Source organism: Lithobates pipiens, unplaced genomic scaffold (genome assembly GCF_037356315.1).
Source record: "Lithobates pipiens isolate NorthernLeopardFrog02 unplaced genomic scaffold, aLitPip1_a1.2 Scaffold_16, whole genome shotgun sequence".
NCBI lineage: Eukaryota > Metazoa > Chordata > Amphibia > Anura > Ranidae > Lithobates > Lithobates pipiens.
This window is the reverse complement of record NW_027507748.1, coordinates 388,679,037-388,703,964: the sequence shown is the minus strand read 5'-3', so window position 1 is coordinate 388,703,964 and position 24,928 is coordinate 388,679,037. Positions and strand designations below refer to the sequence as shown.

The following is a 24,928-nucleotide window of genomic DNA, read 5'->3' as shown; positions in this document are numbered from 1 at the left end:
AATAAAATGAACAAATGCCAGCCGGCATATACACAGAGCCTGTCCTCCCGTTCGGATGGAGTGGTAACGTCACTACGTTCCTTCCTCCAGACGCGCTTCGTCATCAACCGGACGTTTTTCATTGGGTAACCATTGTATTGAAGATTTAATGACAGTCACCTCCCCTGTACCTTTAGTTGACATGCAACCCTATATCATCAAAGATTGTGGAAATTAGCATATTTTCTTCAGGCAGTCGTCTTCATACGTTTCATTGGAACAACACCAAGTTCCAGCATCTTCACCCTGCCCAATGTATATTGGTGATTCATCACTGAATATCACTTTCATCCAGTTCTTTTTTTTTCCCAATCTCACTCGTCTGCTGCTAAAGGAACTTTATGAAAATTGTTTTCAATTCTGTTTAAAAAATAAAAAACACATATTGGGATATCCATGCTTGGTAAAAATATCCCTAAAACATTCCTAGGTATGTCCACTTACTGATGAGCATGTTTTCAGAGTTTTGCTTTAGAGACTCCATTTCCTTTTGGTTATATTTTCTTCTCATAAATGGCATTTTCATGAGAAAATAGAAGATAACAGTTTGTGCTTCTAGGCATATAGCCAGTATTGACCAGTATACGGCATAGAACTGTATTGTTCCAGGCACATGACCTAACCTTATCCCTTAACTACCGTATTTATTGGCGCATACACACACCTTTTCCCCCTAAAAATAGGGGGTAAATCGTGGGTGAGTGTTATGTGCTGACAGTGTACCTCGGAGGGGAAGGAGGGGGACGAGTGCGGCCAGAATTCACAGAGCCATCATCTCCTCTCCACTCGGCTCTCCACTCGGCTCTCACTCAGCTCTAACTTGGCTCCCACATCACACACACGGTCCCGCCTCCACCACCGGTATTGGACCAGTGTTCTGTCTATAACAGGAGCTGGTCCAATGCTGATGGCGGAGGTGGGACTGTGTATGTGACTGCCGACTGAGAGCCAAGTAAACAGGAGATGACGGCTTGGTGATTTGATGAGAGTTGGTGAGTTGCATTGATGGGGGAGATGCGCACAGATTAGGCTGCAGATGGGCGCAGATCAGGCTGCATTGAAGCTGCAGATGGGCACAGATTAGGCTGCACTGAGGCTGCAGATGGCCACTAATCAGGCTGCATTGATGCTCACTGACCATTATTTTGCTTTAAAGTATTTTATTTAAAAAAAAAAAAAAAAAACTTTTTTCCTGAAACTCTCTTCTTAAATTGGGGTGCGTGTTATACACCGAAAAATACGTTATATTAAAGCTGTTATTGAATAGACAATAGAGAAAACACGCACACAGAATAATTGCGAGAGAGTTCTCTTGTCTATTCAATAACTTACGTGTGCGTGTTTTCTCTTCCTGTGTCCACAGTATGGGGCTTCTTTATATTTTGGATTTAGTATACAGCAGACCATATCTAACTTATCGATGATGTAGCTCCAAATAGGGATGACCAGCTAATAAAAGTGGCAGTAGATATGGTGCCTAGAAGCTCCTGAAGTTGTCCTTGATACTGAGGCATCATGTCTTGAATCTAGTAACTGCTAAACCATAAACATTTTTTTTTTTAGGTTAGAATAACATTTTGTTCTTTTTACAGGTTTCTTGCTACAGGGAATTCATGTGTATCCATCCACAATCAACATGCAGGGCCATATGGAAAAATATGCAGAAATTGGAGGAACATGTAACAGTGATCTGATCTAGCAACCAACTGCAATGAGGGAGTAATGTCACCGCTCCCCTTAACACCTTACCCAAGCTGACACTGAGAATTCTGGTTCCTGCTGCAACAGTGGAAGGAGTATCAGGAGATGAGTTTCAGTTGGACAGAATAACTTCTTTACACAGACACTGTCTCTTAGTCCTGAATGGGCGAGAAAAAAAACAGTCTATTTAAGAATTTATATTCAAAATCAATGCATGCAAGTGTAAACAGGCTTAAAATGCATTTAATCCTTGAAAAACACACCTATGCCTAATTTAGTTCGTGTACAGATTCTTTGGAAAACAAGGTAAACATTCTAATAGTTGACATATTGACAATAATTGTAATGGATGATTCATGCATTACCCGTTAACTGCTATTCCTTGCTGTGCTGTTAGTATTGTCAAAAGACAGATTCTAATGCGTTTTGCACAGTCCAAGTACTTAAACTATAGGAGTTCTTGTTGAAGGCAATTAGATGACATTATCACTTGCTATATATTAGACACTTTTTGCAATGGAGCAATATGCTTCTTAATTTATAGTTTCAGAGATCACCTGGATGTGTTTGGTTGGCACAAACCTGTATAGTGACAAAGCTTAGTCAAGAACAGAAATGAGCCACAAGCAATCATTTTTGATTGTTCTATGTATTTACAACGTCAAGCTGAGTTTCATCATGTTCAGTTACTATGCATGCTAATACAATGAAAAAATACTGAGCTGACGATGACCCCATCCTTATCACAATGGCCAGAATCTTTAGGGGAAACATTTACACTATATAAAGCACTAAAACACTAAGGGGGTCTATGTATTAAACATGTGTTGTGTGGATGTGACAATCATCGAAAATCACCATTATGTCTCTAATGCATGTATAACCTGAACTACCTAGTGGCCATAAAGCATTTTGTTCCATAAATACCTCAGTCAGAAAAAAAAAACTGATTATAGCCACTTGGTGGCGGTTTTTGTTTCAAATGTGTGAATAATTGTTACATGCGTACAGCACATATTTTAGAACTAGACCCTTTACCACTTCAATGGTATGCATTTCACACCCTTCCTGCCCAGGCCAATTTTCAACAATGAGGAGGCGGCACTAATAGGCAACACTGATTAGCACTGATAGACTGCACTTATTGGCACTGATGGGGCTACACTAATAATCAGGGCACTATTGATCAGTTCCTTGATTATCAGTATAAATGTGTCCTGTCAGAATTGCCATTTACTGGCACTCCTTTCCTCACGTACAGTGACAGTGCCTGAGGAAAGCAATGTTGATAACCGGCAAGTTTATTTACATGTGATCAGTTGTGATTGGACACAGATGATTGCATGGTAAAGGGCCACTGGGATTGGCCCTTTACTGTGATAAGTGATCAGCTTTGTCCAAGGGACACATTGATCACAGAGTGCACCAGATGCCACCCCATGGGGTATGCGGAAGTTCTGAGAAGACATCTATGAATGCCCTTCCAGAACTGTAGCCATCTATAGCGCAGTTGGAAAGTAGTTGGAGCACAGTGGGGGAGATTTACAAAAACTGGAGTACTCAGAATCTATTTCTGCTGTGCATGGTAGCCAATCAGCTTCTAACTTCAGCTTGTTCAATTAAGCCTTGACAATAAAACCTGGAAGCTAATTGGTTTCTATGCAGAACTGCACTAGATTTTATACTCTCCAGTTTAAGTAAATACCCCTGTGACGGGAGGGCCTGCGGAACCTAGAATCCCTTGGAAAGGTTGGGAAACCATTGTTTCAGCTCCCCACGCACCTCTTATGTCTAAGTTACCCTGTGCCATCCTGACACAGGGTGACTGAGAAAATATATCTTGGATTACTTAAATGAGACAGTAATATTTATTCACAATATCTCCTAGGATATATGTAAATACTATTCTTGGTTTGTCTTATTCTGAACTCAACATGTTAGTTGAGCTGATCACATTAGCCTCTGTACAATGTAGGAGACTCCTGCTGGAGCATCTTCTATTGTGAGAAAGCGTCCTGTGTTTATACTTATGATAATGTATAATATACTGTGTGAAGCTCGGTGACAACAAGTCTGACCTGTAGCGAAATCCTGATTAATTTTACCAATGCTCAAGAGGGCACAATGTCACATCGGCTGCTTTAAGGGATTAGTAAATTAGCTCATGTTAATTAGGTTTCTGGTTACAGATGTATTGTTAGAGTAATATGAGCAGGAGGGGGGACCTCCTCTTCTACTGTATATAAGACTTGTATTTTGGTTCTAATAAACAGTCCATGTTCAGCAACTAAATGAGTATCTTCTTGTTTTGTGCTTGTGAGTGGTTGTAATATCTGATATCTATATCCAGACTAGGAGGAAGTGGTATATGAAGAAAGCACTCAAGCAGAGTGTGGAACGTTTCGTTACAACTCCCCCCCCCATGTGTCTTTTTATTTTTTGCCTTTTGATTAATCATGCTGTCCAATGGCAAGCAAATTTCATTATCCAAAGTTGGAGAGTACAAACCAACCTATGTCCAACTGATATGATGCTATGCTATTCATTTTCCTGACTACTAGTGCTAAAAAATATGCAATAGAGTAATATTCATTGTAAACACTAACATACATCCGGATACCGGCCCCCCACCCTATGTGAATGAGTATGGGGTACAATGTACCCCTACCCATTCACCTGTAAAATAAAGTACAAAAAAAACACAACACACAAGATAAAATAGTTTATTGCACAGCTCCGGGGGTCTTCCGTCTTCGGGGGTCTTCTCGCCGCTCGGTCTTCTGTCGCTGCTGTCGTCGCCGTCGCCGCCGCTGACGCCGCCGCCGGCTTCTGTTCCTCTGTTCTCTTCTTCTCTTCAGATCTTGACTCGTCGCTCCCTCCGCTCACAATGGCTCCGGCGCGACACGCGGTGACTTATATAGGGACATCACCAAATGATGTCCCCACCTATTATGATGTCACAGTACATCATCCGGTGATGTCCCTATATAAGTCGCCACACGCCCGGTCCCCGTCATTGTGAGCGGAGCGAGCGACGAGGCAACATCTGAAGAGAAGAACAGAAGAACAGAAGGCGGCGGCGACAGAAGACCAGGCCACCGCCTGTAAAAGAGCTAGAAGAAGGCGCGGTGGCCCGGCAGAAGAACCGAAGAGGGGGACAAGACCCCCAAAGTCGGAAGAAGAGGCCGCGGCGAGGAAGAAAGCCGGGCTCCTCCGCTATGCAAAAGAGCTAGAAGAAGAGTTCGACGAGAAGACCCCCAAAGACGGAAGACCCCCGGAGCTGTGCAATAAACTATTTTATCTTGTGTGTTGTGTTTTTTTTTGTACTTTATTTTACAGGTCAATGGGTAGGGGTACATTGTACCCCATACTCCTTCACATAGGGTGGGGGGCCGGTATCCGGGGGCCCCCTCACCCGCAGACCCCGACAACCAATGGCCAGGGTTGTCGGGAAGAGGCCCTTGTCCTCATCAACATGGGGACAAGGTGCTTTGGGGTGGGGGGGCCGCGCGGCCCCCCTTCCCCAAGGCACCCCCCATGTTGAGGGCACACGGCCTGGTACGGCTCAGGAGGGGGGGTCCACTCGCTCGCCCCCCCCTTTCCTGGCCGGTCGGGTAGCGTGCTCGGACAAGGGTCTGATGTGGACCTGGGGGGAACCCCCACGCCAATTTTTTTCGGCGTTGGGGTTCCCCTTTAACCCCCCTGACGGTATTCCCGAGTCTGGCTCGGGGTGGAATTTTCATACCAAAAGCGGTATCCCCGAGCCAGACTCGGGACTGCATCGCTGGATCCAGGAGGAGGTTTACTTACCTTCTCCCTCAGATCCAGTGTTGTCTCCCCGCTGTACGAGCGAGCCGTGTCTCGCTCGATGCATCACATCGCCGATCTCCGTGCCCTGCGAGCGTTGCGACGCACGGGGACGGAGATCGGCGCCAAATTCAAAAAGTGAAACAAACAGTAAACATACAGTATAATGTAATCTTACAGATTACATTGCTGTATGTAAATATTTCACATCCCCGTTGTCCCTAGTGGTCTGCCCAGTGTCCTGCATGCAGTTTTATGTAATAAAAACTGTTCTTTATGCCTGGAAACTGGAGATTGTCCATAGCAACCAAAACTGTCCTTTTACATCAAAAATGGTTTTAGACCAGCTAGAAAACAGCGATAATAAATTAGAATCACTCGCAGAATTGAGCGATAGCGATTTGTGGGGAGATCCGTCATCAAATACTGAAAAGTAATGACAGTGACAATTCTGCAACTGAGCAAATTTCAGTGTTTTTGATGTGATTACATTATTGAATAATTTTTATTATTGTTATATTATTATTTGGTACAATTATTTATAATTATTTATTATATTATAATTTATGATTTCATTTTTCAAAATTTTATTATACCCGGGATGTCTGCTAGACTCTGTTTGGACAGATTTAAGTGAGTTATTCCTAAGAATTGCAGGACTACAATATAAAACGCCAAATTTTCATGCAAAATAATGGTACCGCTTTTAGCACCTAAAATCCGAAATAATCGTACCGCCAGGGAGGTTAAGTCCATACCAGGTGGCAGGGCCAGCGACGTCTCCTTCGCGGGCCCCGCCTACCTGGAGACCCGCTCGAAATGAGCGTACTTTTCTCCGGGCGGGAAAAGTCTGTTCATTTCAAAAGTATGGCGGACTGGCATACGCGCTGCCGGACTGTCCGCCGAAATGCGAGTCCGGCGGGAAGATTGAAGTGCAAAACTACTTTCTAAGTCCGCCGTACTTTCAGGACAAAAAAGTATGCCCCAGGCTACACACGGGGGGATTGTCCGGCGGACTTGAGTTTGCTGGACTTTTCCACCCGATTGTTTGATCGTGTGTACGCGGCACAAGTGATCTCTGGGATGTACCAGTTTATGTAGCTGAGATGAGGAGCAGAGAACATGTTCTCAGCTTCTCATCACAGCACATGACCATTCTGTCACAAACGGCCAGTTTATAAAAGTGAGATCTAATGATATCACAGCTGTTACACTGAAATATCTCCCCTCCAGTTTCACCAGCTCAGAGGTGGAGAATCTGGGAAGCTGGTGCAAATAGAGAAAAAAGGCTTCTTTCTTCCTAATATCAGCACCAGTGGGTTAAAATTGAATATTAACAACATATAAATATATACTATATACAAGTGTATATATATATATATATATATATATATATATATATATACTTTATATATACGTATATAAATATATATATACATACACACACACATACACACACATAAACATCCACCTATAGGCTATGGTTCCACAGATATGACTGCAGTTTGAACAAATATATTCATCAGATTTCATTGCAGGGGCTGTTTTTTAGATCTAGCATATCTTCTTCCTCCATTTCTGGGATTTTTTTGCATTATCTTTTGAAAGATTTCTGGAATTTCAATGAATTGTTTTGATAGTCTATGTCTGTGACAAAGGGGGTCCATGTAAAAAGCAGCATTATGTCCAAACTGCTGCTATTCGGCTATGCTTTTAAAAAAAACACATTTATATAGCACAGCAGTGGGCTTTACAATAATGCATTGCGTTTCAAAAGCTTTAGGAGTTTAAAGCCCATAGCTATATAAATAAATGGGAGAAGGAAAAAAAATATAGGCGGATCACAAAGTCCTCTCTGCTGCATTAAGTAAAAAGAAGTCCTTGGAGAACAGCAGGTAAGCCAAAATATGTGGGCAGTAGATTACAATGAAGAGTGGATAGCAATATCTGTTTTCTCTTATAAATGAGCCACTTTTCCATCTTGTTCTTCTCTCGCAGTCAGCCCATGAAGCCCCTGACTTATTACCAAATGGAAGCACTGTTTGTCTCCCCAAAAATGTATTACTTAATTATCTTAAGTAATATTAAAGTGGCTCAAAAGGCAGAAGGTTTTTTACTTTGATGCATTCTGGGTGCATAAAAAAAACATTCTGGGTGCAGCTCCCCACCCCCAGCCCCCTATTATACTTACCTGAGCCCCCTCTCAATCTAGCAATGTGCCTCAGAGCAACAGCTTTCAGAGGTCTCTCTCTGCTCATTGGTTTATACAGCAGTAGGAGCCATTGGCTCCTGCTGCTGTCAATCACAGCCAGCTGGCCAATAAGAAACTATTGAGGGGTGGGGCCAAGCCACACTCTATGTGTGAATGAACAATGTCCATATACAGGAGCATGGTTCAGGAGCAAGCTGACTCGAGTGTCCTCATAGCAAGAGGCCTTAGCAGGGGGGAAGAGGTAGGACTACTGACGGGGGACCCAAAAAGAATAGGATTGGGGCTTGCACAGAGCAGGTAAGTAAAACATGTTTGCTATTAAAAAAAGACAACCTTTAGAATCATTTTAAAGCTTTCATTTTTTAACAATCCTAACTGCTGAGGTGAAGACATACATATGATACTTTTTGTATATACCAGCTGTCCTATCTTCAAGATTCAGGTTGTCCACTAGTGAAGCTTTTTTGTTTTCAGGGAGTCTCTTTTTCTTTGCAGAGTCCTAAAGAGACACCCTTATGTGCCAATTTTTTGGCACCAGCTGTGTGTGTGGCAATACATAAACATAACCCTGACACCTTAGGATGGCAAGCCACTCCTGTGCTTCTGACTCCTCAAAACTATTAGGCCGCGTACACACGCGCGGACTGTTCGCCCAACTTTGTCCGTCAAACAGTTTCGGCAAACAGTCCGCTCAAAATTAGCATGGACGGACATGGCCACACACGATGGACGAACAGTTTGCTGAAACCGTGCGCGATGACGTGAACGGCACGTACGACGGGACGAAAAATACGACGTCCTATACACTGCATTATAACTTTCGGCGTGTAAATCCTTTCTGAGCATGCGCGGAACTTAGTTTGACGAACAAGCCTACACACGAGCGGACTGTTCGCTGAAACAAGGTTTCAGCGGACAGTTTTTCGGAAATTCCGTAAAACCTTGTTCGTCAAACTGTCCGCTGAAACTGTCCGCTGAAAGCCCACACACGAGCGGACTGTCCGCCCAAACACTGTTCAGCGGACAAAGTTGGACGAACAGTCCGCCCGTGTGTACGCGGCCTTAGACAGGCAACTGCTGTCTCTTGTGACTTGGTACAAAGTGCACACCCTCCCCAACAAGAAATTTGGGGAAGTAACACTGGGGGATCTTACACTCTACAAATGTAAGTGATTGGAACACCTATATAAACTGAATAATGTACTTAGGAATGTTTCCCTGGTGGATGAAAATATCTTAGCTTAAAAAAAACTTTGAGAGTTTAATAATACTTTAATTAATGACAACGTTATTGTCAAATCAATAGGCCCAGGGCTCATAAGGAATTTACAGGCGCAAGAGCTTATTATCAACCTTGCTAATCAAATGACAGATCAAGTAGCACAAGCCCCTGTGACAATTCTTGCCCCCTATTAGTGCACTTTAGGATCTGCCTAGCCACTAGCACCAGCTATATGTGAGTTTTTTAGTGAGTGGTGGTTAAAAGGGGGTCTTATGTGGTCTGCAGCCTGGGGATCTAGAACGCAGGTTGGCAGAGCAGGTGCTGCTGTATTTGGAATGGGGGTCACACTTTAAAATACTCATTTTGGCTTCTAAATAACTATATTCAAATGCTAAATATAGCATTGGCACAGGACAGGACTGAAACGTATGACATTTAGATGGAATGGGTAATCTGTATTAAGATCACATGCTGTAAGACCAGACACTGAGACAACTTGTTCAAGTGGTTTCTGTATCAAAGAAAATATTATATAGAAGATATGTAAAACATGATACATAATTAAAACCAGTAACCTAAATTAAATATAATCAGTAGGAATATCGAATATATAAACAGTAGGTGCCACAATCAAAGGGTAGTGGGAAAAAGAAGTACTGGAGAGAACCAAATTAAATGATAATCCTCCTCTTCATGTGTCCCTGTTACAGGTCACTGGCATGCTCATGACTCTTTGCCTACAGAAACAGAGAGAAGACCATTAAATAAATACTGCCGGTGGCATTACAGAACAAGTACAATAATATATTCTAACCTTGAAGCCAAATGCAAATCAGGCTACAACAGGAATCAAATTAGAATGTTGTAATAGGAGTTTGAGGATGACCAGCACTGTTGTAGCATCCGTAAATCAAGTTATCCCAATGCCAATATAAACCTTTTTTCAGGAGTTTACTGTTAACCATGTTGTCCTCTTCCTAGGCATGGATTTTCTTGCATATACTTTGTATCACTAAATTCCGTATGCCTATATAATACAAGCCCCTTGTACTTTCATGCTAGCATAAATTATATAACATCCCTCATAACAGAACACTCTGCCCAGAATATATACCCTGCCATAGCCATATATCTGAAACAATATATGCTAATACTGAAGCAATAGGTTTGATTTACTAACAGATAGTAAATGAGGTAAAGCTTCACTTTGCAAAGAAAATGTGCAAGGAAAATAAGAAAAAAATGCATTTTTGCTTGCACCTGATTGGATGATGGAAGTCACCAGAGCGTCTGTTCATTTACAAAGCTCTGGAGCAATTGCTGTAGCAGAGTGCACAGTCTATTTGCCTTTAGTAAATCAACCTCAATGTCTTTTTTTCCATTTGCAAGCGGTGTTGTATCTTAATTAATGCAATCTGTGTTTGCAAATCTGCTATATAACCAAAGTCACCGTTTTAATGATAGCACAGTTCTGGAAAGTACAGTAATGTACTTGGTTCATCAAGGGAATATTTGATGATGGACAGCTGGGAAAAGAAACTAATTATACATCATAGGTAGACAACAGATAAACCTAGGTTAGGTTCATTAATACCCTGTTTAGTAAAGAGTAATTTGTTTAAATAACTAAGCAGCCATAGGGAATAGTGGTAATATGTGTGTGTGTTAATTTTAATGGCCACATTCACATTCCCCATCTCTTAATGACTATCATCAGCAAGGCGGAAAGTGATGTTAATCTTTACAAGTATAGCTCACTGCTAATGTATACCATTTGTACACAAGATTTCATCCCTAACTGTAATGTATGTGAACTCTATTACCATGTGCCATTCACAATGATTATCAGGGCAAAAATTAGTACTATTTCCGTGAATAGTGTATTTAACATAAAAATGCTATAAATGACAGCATATACTTCACTTTATATAAACAATCCACTGAAATAAATTATTGTATCATTGTCATCTTAAATATAGTTTTTATAGTTTTATCTTTGAGAAAAAACAGGTACCAATTACTTTATATAAACCAATTTAAATATATTATTTGTGTATTTGCATAGCTTTTCAGAAAAGCAGCCATGCTATAAATATGTGCCAATGATTGCAAATATGTAAACCCTTGATCAAATTCCATGCTACGCTTACTGTAACCTTAGAGCTGTGCTTTTCACTTGTAGACTGCCCTTTTGTCTAGATTGTCTGATAACATATCATGTATTCTATATACTGCAATAAAATAATAAAATGGTAGTGTAGATATAGTTCTGTGTTTTAATTTAAAAAAAAGGAAGCAGCTTTATGCATGCGTTGCTTTGCATCATTCCACAAACTATTTGTGAAAATTAACAAGATAATGTCAAGTCAATAAAAGCTGGTATTTATCCCGTACATATCAATAAACAACTTTAATGAACCATTGTATGCAAGGTTGAATATTCCAATAAAACAGAAAAACGTATGGTCAAACGCATTACATCCTCTAACTCTCATACCTATTTAATGGTTTCAATTATTATGCATACCCACAAATATTTTTTTTTAGCTATCAGATTGCACTGCCCTAATGTATTTTATTTCTTTTGTGGACTGCCCCAGCAAGATCTTCCATGTGAGTTAACGGATCTGCCAAACCACTAAGTGGGTGCTTTGTCTTACCTTCCATGCAGGACTATGTACAGTATATATTTTTTTTAGTTTATGGTGAATGCAGAAGAGAGAGAAAGAACCCCTCACTTGACTTTGTAACAGGAGAGTTTTAGCTGCTGAAGATTCCAGTATCTTGGCAAGCTGAGCATTCTGTTGAGAGAACATTTGGTAAATGCTAATGTACTTCTGGCCTCTTCAAAAAGATTCTCTGAAGAAGAGATGGTGATAGCAAGAACCAACAGAAGGAGGAAAATTAATAATATGTCAGCTTTGTAAAACGCATAAAAAAGGACACATATACCAAATGCAGGTAAAATATGCAAAGGGAAAGGAGCCCCTGAAACGCATTTCCTTAGCAACCCTAGCTAACTGGAGGCCCATTCTGACCATAAAGACATTGCCTTTCTCCACCACTCAGCAGGTTAGTTGCCTTCTCATGTTGGAGATCCAGTATGGAGTCCCTACTTAAACACAATGTTAACATTGCTACCTGCGTCTTGTGTTTTTCACCTGCATAAGCTGTGCATGATGTTTTGCCACAAATGGAGTCAATTACCACAATAGGAACTGGACAATATACAATGAGGTGGCAAAGCATGGCTGGACATCTTGAAACAATTGCAAAACAGGGGGAATAACTGCTGTGTTCTTCAAATATCAGTCTGCTCCTAGCTATTGCTGCTACTGTCTTTTCAGCCACCTTGAACATTTTGAATGCAAGTGACACTGCCGAAAATTCTATTTTATCCATGTCTAAGAATTCTCCTTTGTCCAACATTCTTCCTTTTGTTGGACTACTAAATAGCACTGATCTGACAAGTTAAAGCCCTTGTACACACAGTCGGACATTCCGACAACAAAATCCATCGGATTTTGTCCGACGGATTTTGTCCGAAACTAGTGTTGCATACACACGGTCAGACAAAGTTGTCGGAAAATCCGATCGTTCGTAACGTGACAACGTTATTTTGTTAAAACGGGACTATGTTCAGGCTAGTAGCCAATAGCTTTGGTCTAGAAATTTGAGTATGTGTGGCACTATGTCTGATCGGAATTCTCTACAAACAATCGGACAAAGTCCGATCGGATCATGTTGTCGGAAAATTTTATAGCCCAGCTCTAAAACTTTGTCGGTCGATATTCCGATGGAAACAGTCCGATGTAGCCCACACACGGTCGGATTATCCGACAACACGGTCCGATCGGACATTTTCTGTCGGAATGTCCGACCGTGTGTACAAGGGCAAAGAGAGTGTTTTTTTTTTAAAACAGGCCTTGATATGTTTACAAAATACTACATTTTTTACTACACTGACTGTAGATAAAGAAACTAAGCTCAAGGACCTAGGACAGCTTTATATTTTTAAAATCTGGACTATTTTTTCACTAATTAAACTTTAACTGACTGATGAAATACAGTAAATAGCCAGCTGCTGGGCCAAAAACAGCTATATATTTTGTTAAGCCAGGACTTCATTAACCTGCCTGTCGCTTTTCCCAAGTGTGGCTCGGGGTTAAATTTCAATACTATTAGCGGGAACCCTGAGCCACACTCGGGATTGCATTGCCGGATCCTGGTGCAGGCTACTTACCTTGTCCCCGGGATCCTGCAATGTCCCCCCACTGTGTCTGCAGGGTGTGTCCTCCTTCCAATGCCTCTGTGTGCCGGGCTCTGTTTCCAGCGAGCTTCGCGGCACACAGGGGCAGAGCCCAGGGCCAAATTCAAAAAGTACAAATTCTTAACACATGCAGTACACTGTAATCTTAAGATTACATTACTGTATGAAATCATTTCCCTTCCCGCTTGTCCATAGTGCTATGTCCAGTGCCCTACATGCAGTTTTATATTATATATAGTGTTCTTTCTGCCTGAAAACTGGAGATTGTCCATGGCAAACAAAAAGTGTCCCTTTACGTCAAAAGTGGTTTTAGACCAGCTAGAAAACAGCGATAGTAAATTAGAACACTTGCAGAGCGATAGTGAATCGTGGGAAAATTCATTTTATTATTATTATGTTATTATTTTTTATTTAATTTTTTATAGTTATTTATTTTATTATAATTTATGATTTTGTGTCTCAAACTTAATCATACCCGGGATGTCTACTAGACTCTGGTTTGGACAGATTTAACCTCCCTGGCGGTATGATTCAGTCTGGAATAAGGTGCTGAAAGCGGTACAATTATTTTGCATGGAAATCTGGCTTTTATTTTGTAGTCCTGTAATTCTTAGGAATAACGCTCTGAAATCTCTTCAAACCAGAGTCTAGCGGACATCCCGGGTATGATAAAGTTTATAATATAATAAAGAATAATAAAAATTATTCAATAATGTAATCAAATCCAAAAAAAAATGAAAAAGGGACATGTTTTGGTTGCTATGGACAATCTCCAAATTCCAAGCAGTAAAAAACTGTATTTATAATATAAAAGTGCATGCAGGGCATTGCACAAACCACTAGGGACAAAGGGGGTGTGTATTTTTTACTACAGCACTGTAATCTGTAAGATTACAGTGCTGTGTGTGTTTTGTGTCTTTTTACATTTTTGAATTTGCCGCCGTTCTCCGCTCCCGTGCGTCGTAACGTCGCAGGGAACGGAGCTCGGCGGCATTCGGCACTGTGAATCGAGCGCAGGACGGCTCGATCACACAGCGCGGCGGACATCGCTGGATCCAGGGGACAAGGTAAGTAACGTTACCTGTGTCCTCCCCTGCATCGAGCGGTGCAAGCCCGAGTCTGGCTCTGGGTTACCGCTATTGTAATTAAAATTCCAACCCGAGCCAGACTCGGGATTACCGCTAAGGAGGTTAAGTGTGTTATTACTAATAATTACAGGCCTACAATATTAAATGTCAAATTTCTATGCAAAACAATTGAACCGCTTTGAGATGCAAAAATCTGACATAATCACACGGCCAGGGTGGCTACAATACAACTTTAATTATTCTGTTATTTAATATAGATGGTCATCTGCTGGATCACAAATAGCTCTCTTTGAATTCTCAAATAAATTTATTTTTTAATACATTAACTCTGTGTAAAGATAGCCCATTTCTGGGCTGACACATCAACATAGTGTATTTTGTGAACAAACATAATCAACCAACACTAGAACATTTTTCAGAAAATAATTGTTTAAACAAAATCTAAATTTTCAAACTGACCTGTGAATCAACTATCATAGCTAGATTAAGCATTAAGCAAAATAAGCACGTACATAGGGTACCAAGGGAAAGAGGCACCGCAGAGTTTTTCCTCTAACCTTAAAAGATAAGTGCATTTTAAGACACCCCTCCTTCTTCACAGATGTATACCTATCAAAAGAGAACATCCATAGCATCCATTGTTCATTTACATCCCACGCCACAAGTTCTTGCTCATCTGGCTGCACAAGAGATTTGGAGCCCCATAGCTTTCTATGGGGGGCACGTCTACCTTCATCTTCCAGCCAGAAGAAGAAGGAAGACAAGCCCTATAGACTCCTTACGCAATGGAGGAGCCAAAGGGAACACCATTGTTTGGCTGTGCTTAAGGCATCAACTTAATTATATGTGATGTTTTAGTTCTCTATTATACTTTTTTTTTTATTTAACTTGAAGTGCAACTGCAGCTAGGATATGAACAATAAAAATTTTAAACATTCTTAACAACCAGTAAAAGAGTGCTAAAACAAGCCCTCACTCACCACGCTAGCTGCTTACTGTAAAGTAATTTTGTTTTCCAAATTCTCAAAGATCGCAATTAAGATCATATTAAAAATCCACAAAGTTTTAGTTGGTTTCTAACAGTTCAGAAAAATCTGCTATATGTGTACATTACTGGGCTGACAGGCTGCTAAGATATGCTCTTAAAAAAACAAGCTGTCTCCACTGAGGACTTTGAAAAAAAAAATTTCCACAATGCACATAGCTCAGTTCAGAATAGGTCAAAAGGTAAAAGTGCATACATAGGGGTTGATTTAACAAAGGCAAGTAGACTGTGCACTTTTGAAAGTGCAGTTGTACTCAGCAAGAGCAGTTGCTCCAGAGCATAGTAAATGAGATAAAGCTTCACTTTGCAAAGCATACCCAATCACATGTTGATTGGCTAGAGTGGATGGATTGAAAGCAGCACAGCCATTGGCTCGCGCTGCTGTCAATCACATCCAATGATGCAGCGTGCCGGGGCGGGGCCAAGTGATATAGTGAGCGGCTATAGCCGCTGGCTGTATCACGGGAGCACACCCGCAAGTGCTTCTCACCATGCGAGGGAGCTCGCATGAACATAAGAAGTCGAGACAGCCACGAGGGACTCCAGAAGAGCAGGTTTGAGGCCACTCTGTGCAAAACGAGCTGCACAGTGGAGGTAAGTATAACATGTCTGTTATTTAAAAAAAAATCCCTTTACAACCCCTTTAAAGCTGAAGTTTATTCTGCTTATATTGTGCCTTCCCTGGTTCCCCTCCCCCATGAAAAATTCTAACAACATTTTTAAATGATAAAGACAGCGGCTCCAGAGCTCCAAAGCTTGTTCTTGAGAGGAATTATGCAAATATCAAAATGCCTTGATGAGTGGTTGTAAGTCTGAGGAGTGGGCATTCCTAAGCTGCCTGTATTTGAATACAGACTGCCTACATGCAATGCTGATCCTCCTTTATTGAAAGAATGGAAATAAAAGGAATGAAAGAGCTGGTAAGGGTCAGTAAAGTTGGAGAGGAAAGAGCTAGATGATTCTTGACATCTTCAAGTCAGGAAATGAGGTGGGCCCTAACTTGCTGTGGCATCTAATACACACTATGAGAAGCTGACAGTGTGAAATTAGAGTAAGCAATATCAGCACAGAAGAGGAAATTGTAGTACTGCAAGACTAAAGGTAAGTCTAGACATTATAATTAATCCAAATGAAATCATGCCATGTTCCATGCCATGTATCGCAAACTATATTCCCAAAAGTGCCTATAAAGCATTTTATGTAATATTTGCAACAGACAAAACTGGACATATATGATTTAAAATGCAATTAAATAGAAGATTTCAAATAAATAAATAAATAAATAAATAAATAACATGTCATACTTACTTGCTCTGTGCAATGGTTTTGCACAAAGCAGCCCCTAGCCTCGTCTTCTCAGGTCCCCCCTGCTTGTGCACCTTTCCCCTTCCTCCTGCCGAGTGCCCCTAGAGCATGCAGCTTGCTATGGGGGCTCCCAAGCCACTGCTCTGTGTGTCCATTCAGAGATAGAGCTCAACTCTCCACCGCCTCCATTTTCTCCTCATTGGCTCGCTGGCTATGATTGACAGTAATGGGAGCCAAAGGCTATCTCAGCCAATGACGAGGAAGAGACCCAGGAGAGCCGCTGCTCTCGTGCACATCACGGGATCGAGATAGGGCTCAGGGAAATATTTGGGTGGCTGGGGAGAGCTGCACACAGAAGGTTTTTTTACCTTCATGCATAAAATGTATGAAGGTTAAAAAAACCTTGAGCCTTTACAACCACTTTAATGTTTTCATAAGGTATGACTTGGTTTAGAAGTTCTAACTCCTCTAACGAAAACCTTCTTTTGTGTTTTGATAACTCTCTCTTCGAAATGTCATTTTAGGAGAAGCCATATATAAACCACTGAACTTTTCTAAAACCCTACAATTGTCCCGTACAAAAGTAATTCACCTGGTAGGTACGCATGATTACCGTACTTTCAGGGGGAAAAAAAGTAATGGGTTCTTGAATGTATTTTCACTTTTTCATGAAAAATCCAAGTTAGATAAGCCTGACAATGCACAGCTAAACATATTGTTGTGTGTGTTGTGCACAGTGTAAAATAAGATCTTGTGAAGGCACAATAATGAGGATGAATATAACATCAGGTAGCTGAGCTTTACAACTGCTTCTACAGTGACTTTATTCTGCTGGGAGCCAGGCTGTTCCTTGACATGCAAAGCAATGGTCTACCCTTGCTGGCTTCTTGAGCAAAGGTCTGTGACTAGCGGAGGATCAGGTATAGACCTCAGCAGGTGAGCTTATTGGTATTCAAAGGAAGGATAACTGAATTACCATGACATTCCGGATTCTGCATTCCATGGCATTGAGACAAAATGGTATGGTTACAAATCCCAGAGGAACCTGTCATAGCATAGGATGATATGCAGGTACATCAGCAGAATATGTCACCAATGGATTTTCATATGCCAGTATAGCTCTTATCCATCCCTATCAAGCAAAACAAACAAGACAGAGGAGACAACTGACAAAGCCTGCATTTCTCCTATTGTGGAATGAGCAGCATACTGAAGCACTTGTCAGTCGTCTCCTGTGTTCTTGCGGAATATACAAAGCAGGCGATGACTGACATAACCCCTGTTTCTCCTGTTGCAGAATCCAAAAAAGGGGGCATTCATAGTAATTTCTGTCTTGACAACATGTTTTAAGTACCTGTGTAAACGGCAGAATTTGATGCAGAGCAGTCATTAACAATAATGAGGCAATTATGTGGCAAGTCATTTAATTCAGTAATAGAAGAATTTAATTAGCAGGCTATTTTGAGATTACAAGGGAGAGAATGTGCTTCTATTTCATCTTCACCATGGAAAGCTCACCTCTCTAAATAAGTGGATGATTCTCCCTTTTTGGTTTTATTCATTAAACTTCCCATCGCAATCTAGGATTGCTGGCTTAATGGGTGGTCATTGATCATATCGCTGATACACAATATACACCTAGCGCGTCATCGATCCAGACTTGTTTTTTTCATTCCTAGTGTACAGCACACATATTGGTAGCCCAATATCCTGCAGGCAGCTTTATGATGGAGGATGAAGCTCTTTCACCTATACTTAATTTGTAATGTTGTCACTACTCTGTAACATTTCATACCACCGTTAGCATTATATCAGAGAGCAATAGTAATGCACTTTACCATGGTTCTGGGAACAGGATGGATCTTACTAAAAAAAAAGGTAAGCCTTAATAGAAATGGATTATTTTATGTTTGAACTATTTTGTTTGCTTCAATTACGAGTGTTCTGGCTTTATTTCTTCCCAATTAAAACTATCACACTAATGAGCTGTAAGGACCATTTGTCTTACACCTATTTATTACCAGTAGGTAAGATAGCACTGTTATGACATCTAGTGGTCATTGTTAGTGTTGCATTCATAAAGGTTTTTTTTTTTTTATGACATAATTCACGGTTTTTGAGAACTCTATATATTGTCAATACAGACAGCCTCTAGTTGTCTAGCTCTCTCTGGTTTTCTGACTCATTTAATCCGAGCAAGCTTGTGGCAAAGTGAAGTCAGAGTGAAGCAGAATTCCTTATCTGTATATTTCTTCCAAGTTTTTTTTTAAAGCTGATTAGGAATGGCAATTATTTCACACCTAATGCAAGTATGTTTGTGGCATACCTGTGGGATCTATGTAGAAGCTGGAAATCACTGTAGCAGACACTGCTATTACAGTGATTGTTAATAGCTTCTGGGTTCTTTGCCTAGCAGCTGCCCTTCTGCTTACTGGGCACAGGATATCGTTCAGTCAGGACAGGTACTGTTCAGAGAACACTTTGCATTTTCTCAATTAATATGAAGTGTTCTCTGATTGAATGAGGTAGAGATTATGACATCACCACCTAAGCACTCCACCTCCTCCAATCGCAGAATGGTTTGCATTCATTGAGAAAAATGTAATATGTTCCCTGTAAAAAGAGTCATTCTTAAATGTCAGCTTGAAACCATTAAGGTGTCTGTTTATGAAGAAGTGAAATATATTCCCTGCTTTATTCTCCGGCATTCACAGTGGAGATCGTTCTCCTCTGTGTGCCTGTTTATGAAGTGGAGTAGATTGCATCACCTTCAGAGGAGTGAAGAGATCTACAAACGCTTCCAACAGTGGAGAACGGCCCCTGATACTGGAATCTCGTGAGACTTTACAAGATTACAGTACTAGAAAATCACAGAAACACCAAAATGTCCATTTATTAAGCAGTGATAAATTATCACTACTCAATACACTGACAGACAGCGTGGTTAATGCTAGTAAAATAAAGAGTCCCTCTACATTATATATATATATATATATATATATATATATATATATATATATATATATATATATATATATATATATATATATATGTATACACACACACATTATATACACATACATTATATATATATATATATATAGCTATACACATTATATACACATATTAATTGGGGCGGCACAGTGGTGTAGTGGTTAGCACTCTCACCTAGCAGCAAGAAGGGTCACTGGTTCAAATCCCAACCACAACCCCACCTGCCTGAAGCTTGTATGTTCTCCCTGTGCCTGCGTGAGCTTCCTCCAGGCACCCCGGCCTCCCCCCACACTCCAAAGACATGCAGGTAGGCTAATTGGCCTCTGTCCAAAATTGGCCCCAGTATATGAATGGGGACCTTGGATCATGGGCCCCTTGGGGGCAGGGACCAATGCAAGCATGCAACATACAGGGATAGGGACAATTGTAGACACTCACTCAGGTTGGACTGGTGTCTTTATTCAACCTTACTAACTATGTAACTATGTATACATAAATATGACAGGGGGACATGGTTACAGTTTTGGGGGGGTCTGAACGAGGTATAAGGAAGTCAAAAATCTTCCTCTTTCCTCCTCAGATCCCCCCAGATTCTCTCTTCAATCCCTGATTCACCACCTCTGAGTGTGAATTCTGACACAGATCACCAGTGAAGTGCTCAGATCGCAGCTTCATAAACTGGCTGTTACTGTGTCAGTCTATGACAATTCTCAGTGTGCGGAGATAATCGGAGGGAGAACATATTCAAGCACTTCTCCCCTGTTTATCTCTGGTTCATGAACTGTTTATGGGCTGTGATCAGCGGTGATCCTTTGGATCACCGCTGATCACTGCTTTATAAAAGGAAGCCTAAAGCAGATCTAAACTCACCTTTCCTCTCTCCCTAACATGCACCGACATCTTCAGCTAGTCTTCTTTCAGGTTTGGGACCTTTGGCCAATTCGATTGACTGGGCCAAGTTGATGTAACTCCTGCAAATAGGCGCATGGGTTCATTCATTCCGGACTGAGATATGCCAAGAATATACACTGAGCAGTGTATGTGCAGCTCAATGCACATGCTGAAGAACATTATAAATAGGTAGGCATGTTTTTTTTCTACTGCAGAAGAGACACAGTATTTTTCTTCTGCAAAAAGAGCCTGCCTCCTTGCAATTTGTTCCATTTATTTCCACTTTAATGATCTTGGATTGGCACAATACCAGGCAATTAGCAATTTCTATAAAAAAAAAAAAAAAAAAACAAGTTAGTGGCAGAGTGGCAGACAAATTTTATTTCTTAGCACATGCTAACAACGCAGTTTTAAACATTACCTAAAAGGCATGTATGTTTACAAAATGTTTGTAAAGCACCTGTGCTTTTCCTGATACACATGAAAAACATGAGCTGGTAGCTTTTCCTTTAGACGGGAGCTGAGAAACACTGCATTAATGCAGCAATAAACAGGAATAGCTATTACACTGGCTTGTAAAATCCTATGAATGTAAAAGAGACTTGTATCTAATGTTCCTAAAAAAGGTGATGATTAAAATAGCGCATTTACCTTTCTGTCCTGAAGGAATGTACTAGATATACATAGATACATTTGGACAAGTGAGACAAGGCATAGCTTTGTAATAAAGTGCATACAACACATTTGTTTTTTTTCAGAACTACAAGAATTCTTAATTGCCAGCATTTGGAAATCATTGTCACCTTAAACATACCTACCAACATTCTGAGATGGGAAAGAGGGACATCCTTTAGCACAAAGTGTGTCAGCAAACAGCACAACCCTGCCATGACCCCAGTTATGTGTTCATAGTTGAATTAATTAGCAAAAAAACATTGAAATACAAAATGTCTTTTTTTTTTTTTTTTAATATTGCATGTATTATGGAGGCCTACACACCTGTCCAAAATGAGGCTCAACTGAGAAGGAAAGAGGGACATAGGATGACAGTCCCTCCAAACAAGGAACAGTTGGAAGGTATTACTTAACCCCCCTGACGGTATTCCCGAGTCTGACTCGGGGTGGATTTTTTATACCAAGAGCGGTATCCCCGAGTCAGACTCGGGACTGCATCGCTGGATCCAGGAGGAGGTTTACTTACCTTCTCCCTCGGATCCAGCGTTGTCTCCCCGCTGTACGAGCGAGCCGTGTCTCGCTCGATGCATTACATTGCCGATCTCCGTGCCCTGCGAGCGTTGCGACGCACGGGGACGGAGATCGGCACCAAATTCAAAAAGTGAAACAAACAGTAAACATACAGTATAATGTAATCTTACAGATTACATTGCTGTATGTAAATATTTCACATCCCCGTTGTCCCTAGTGGTCTGCCCAGTGTCCTGCATGCAGTTTTATATAATAAAAACTGTTCTTTATGCCTGGAAACTGGAGATTGCCCATAGCAACCAAAACTGTCACTGTACATCAAAAATGATTTTAGACCAGCTAGAAAACAGCGATAATAAATTAGAATCACTCGCAGAATTGAGCGATAGCGATTTGTGGGGAGATCCGTCATCAAATACTGAAAAGTAATGACAGTGACAATTCTGCAACTGAGCAAATTTCAGTGTTTTTGATTTGATTACATTATTGAATAATTTTTATTATTGTTATATTATTATTTGGTACAATTATTTATAATTATTTATTATATTATAATTTATGATTTAATTTTTCAAACTTTATCATACCCGGGATGTCTGCTAGACTCTGGTTTGGACAGATTTAAGAGAGTTATTCCTAAGAATTGCAGGACTACAATATAAAACGCCAAATTTTCATGCAAAATAATGGTACCGCTTTTAGCACCTAAAATCCGAAATAATCGTACCGCCAGGGAGGTTAAAGGAATCAAAAAGAAGAATGCTGCCAACAATATGTGGATGTGGCCAAAAAAACTGTCATTGCCAATAAAGTTGGTATCACAGTGTTTGGCTTGTAGTATAGTACCTTTCCCCATTTGCTTTGCTATGTTTTAGACAAAGTAGGACTTGGTGGTACATTGAAGAGAAAGTGGGAATGAAGTAAGCCCCATCATTGTCAGTAGATTGGTGCATTGGTGTAAGTGACTATAATAATACCCCCCCCCCCCCCCCCGCATTGTTGTTAGTAGTTCGGTAATAACCACAGCATTGGTATTTTGTACATTGGTATTTTATGTTTTTTCACCACTTCCCAGATATCAAGCAAGTGTGCTGCAAGTTTGACTTGCTAAGCTATTGCTAAACTTGCCAGGCTTCACAAGTTTGTTGCACAATTGCAGCAAGTCCACATTGCATAATAAAAATATACTAATGTGCAAAACCAATAGCTATCAATAGTAAGTAGCACCAAAACTAAATATGTCCCCACACAGTGATAAATAAAAAATATATAAATGTGTTTTTTTTTCTCAGTGATCAAAGTACTAATGCTATATAAATCATCAAGTGAAATAATAACCAAATAAATACTTCATCAATGGCAAAAGAATAAAGTGCTAAGTGCAAATGATCCCCAATCTAGAAATCATTCATAAATAAGTGTAAACATTTCACAGTGCAAAGTAATGATATATAATCAAATATGATAGTGCAATAATAATCAATAAATTCATAAATAAATACAATATACTTAAAGTGCAATATTAACTTGTGACAAAAAGTCCATAAAGTGCTTGGTGCAGTAAATCTTCAGTGCACAGGAATAGTTCATACACAGTGTCACTGATCACAGTGCAAACCAATATATCCAATTCCTAAATAGTGCTTTCACTATCCGTGTATACAGTGTGCCCCAGCCTCTCACCTCAAAGGAAGACCCCTACGGGTCTAATCGCATTAATGATGAATCTCTCATATGCATCCACAGCAGTAAGCTCTTTCCTTGTAATCCTCTGCTAGACAGGACAGTGGTGTTCTCAGATACAGACAGGGATTTCCATTAAAATATAACTATCTCCTCCACCCCCTCCACTTTTCTCCAACAAGACTCACATGTAATAAAAATAAGTCTATATGTGCAGTATTCCAATACAGATCATTTATTAAAAACGTAGCAACTCACACTTGCAATTCTGTAAGTCTGCTGCAAGTTCTGTTTCAGTTATCTTGTGCAGTAGTCATCCCACCACAGGGGGCACTGAGGCTGAATTTTCTTGCTGTAGGCTTATGCCACGTACACACGAGCGGATTGTATGGTGTACTTAGTCCGTCATACAATCCGACGGACAATCCATCGTAGTTTCCACTGAACGGACTTGACCACACACGGATGCACAAACAGTCCGTCGAAAGCTTGCGCGATGACGTGTACAGCACGTACGACGGGACTAGAAATAGGAAGTCCAAGACACAGCAAAGCACCCTTCCGCCGTGTAAATCCTTTCTGGGCATGCGCCATTCTTAGTCCGTCGAACTAGCATACTGACGACCGTATTGTCCGCTGAAACCAAAGTACGACGGACAGATTTTTCGGAAAAAACTAAATTCTTAGTACTCCGGACTGCACGCTGAAAAAGTCAGCTGAAGCCCACACACGAGCGGATTGTCCGCTGAAATGTGTTTCGACGGACTAAGTACGTCAAACAGTTCGACTGTGTGCACGCGCCATTACAGAGCTGTAGACTTACCGCTGCAACTTTGCTCTTGTTAGAGACTTTCCATGCAAATTTGCTACAAATTGGAAAAGTGTCAACTAGAAATTGTACTTCAAGTCCTCTGCAAGTGTACAACTTGCCAGTGAAAATGTGCAGCAAATTGCTCTTTCTTGCTCGAATCCGCCATCATGGACACAGGCCGCGTGCAGCCGATCAAGCTTGCTCGGGTAACAAAAGTTCTTGGGAGGACTGGATCTCAGGGACAGTGTACTCAGGTCCGTGTCGAGTTCATGGATGATACCAACCGCTCCATCATAAGAAATCTAAAGGGCCCTGTTCGTGAGGGAGATGTATTGACCCTGTTGGAATCTGAACGTGAAGCTAGAAGATTACGCTAGCAATGCCTTATAAACTTGCATCGATGGACCTTGCAGCAGCTTTGTATCTTGACTAAAAATAAAGTTTAGGACATATTCTGCAAAAAAAAAAAAAAAAAATGTGCAGCAAATTAACAAGACTTACAATTCAACACTGCCACAAATTTGTGGCAAGTTATCCTTGCTATCTGGAATGCACACAGCAGCCCTGAACTTCTTATCCACAGCACACCTGCACAGATCTTACCTGCACACACAGCTATACTGCACCCCTGAACCTTTTTTTTTATCACAGCTC

The 24,928-nt window shown here is 40.7% G+C and overlaps 1 pseudogene; it reads left to right on the top strand.

Moving 5' to 3' along the window:
• The first annotated feature begins 24,419 nt into the window (after positions 1 to 24,419).
• Positions 24,420 to 24,726, top strand: LOC143984390 (small ribosomal subunit protein eS28 pseudogene; annotated as a pseudogene).
• The last annotated feature ends 202 nt before the right edge of the window (positions 24,727 to 24,928 follow it).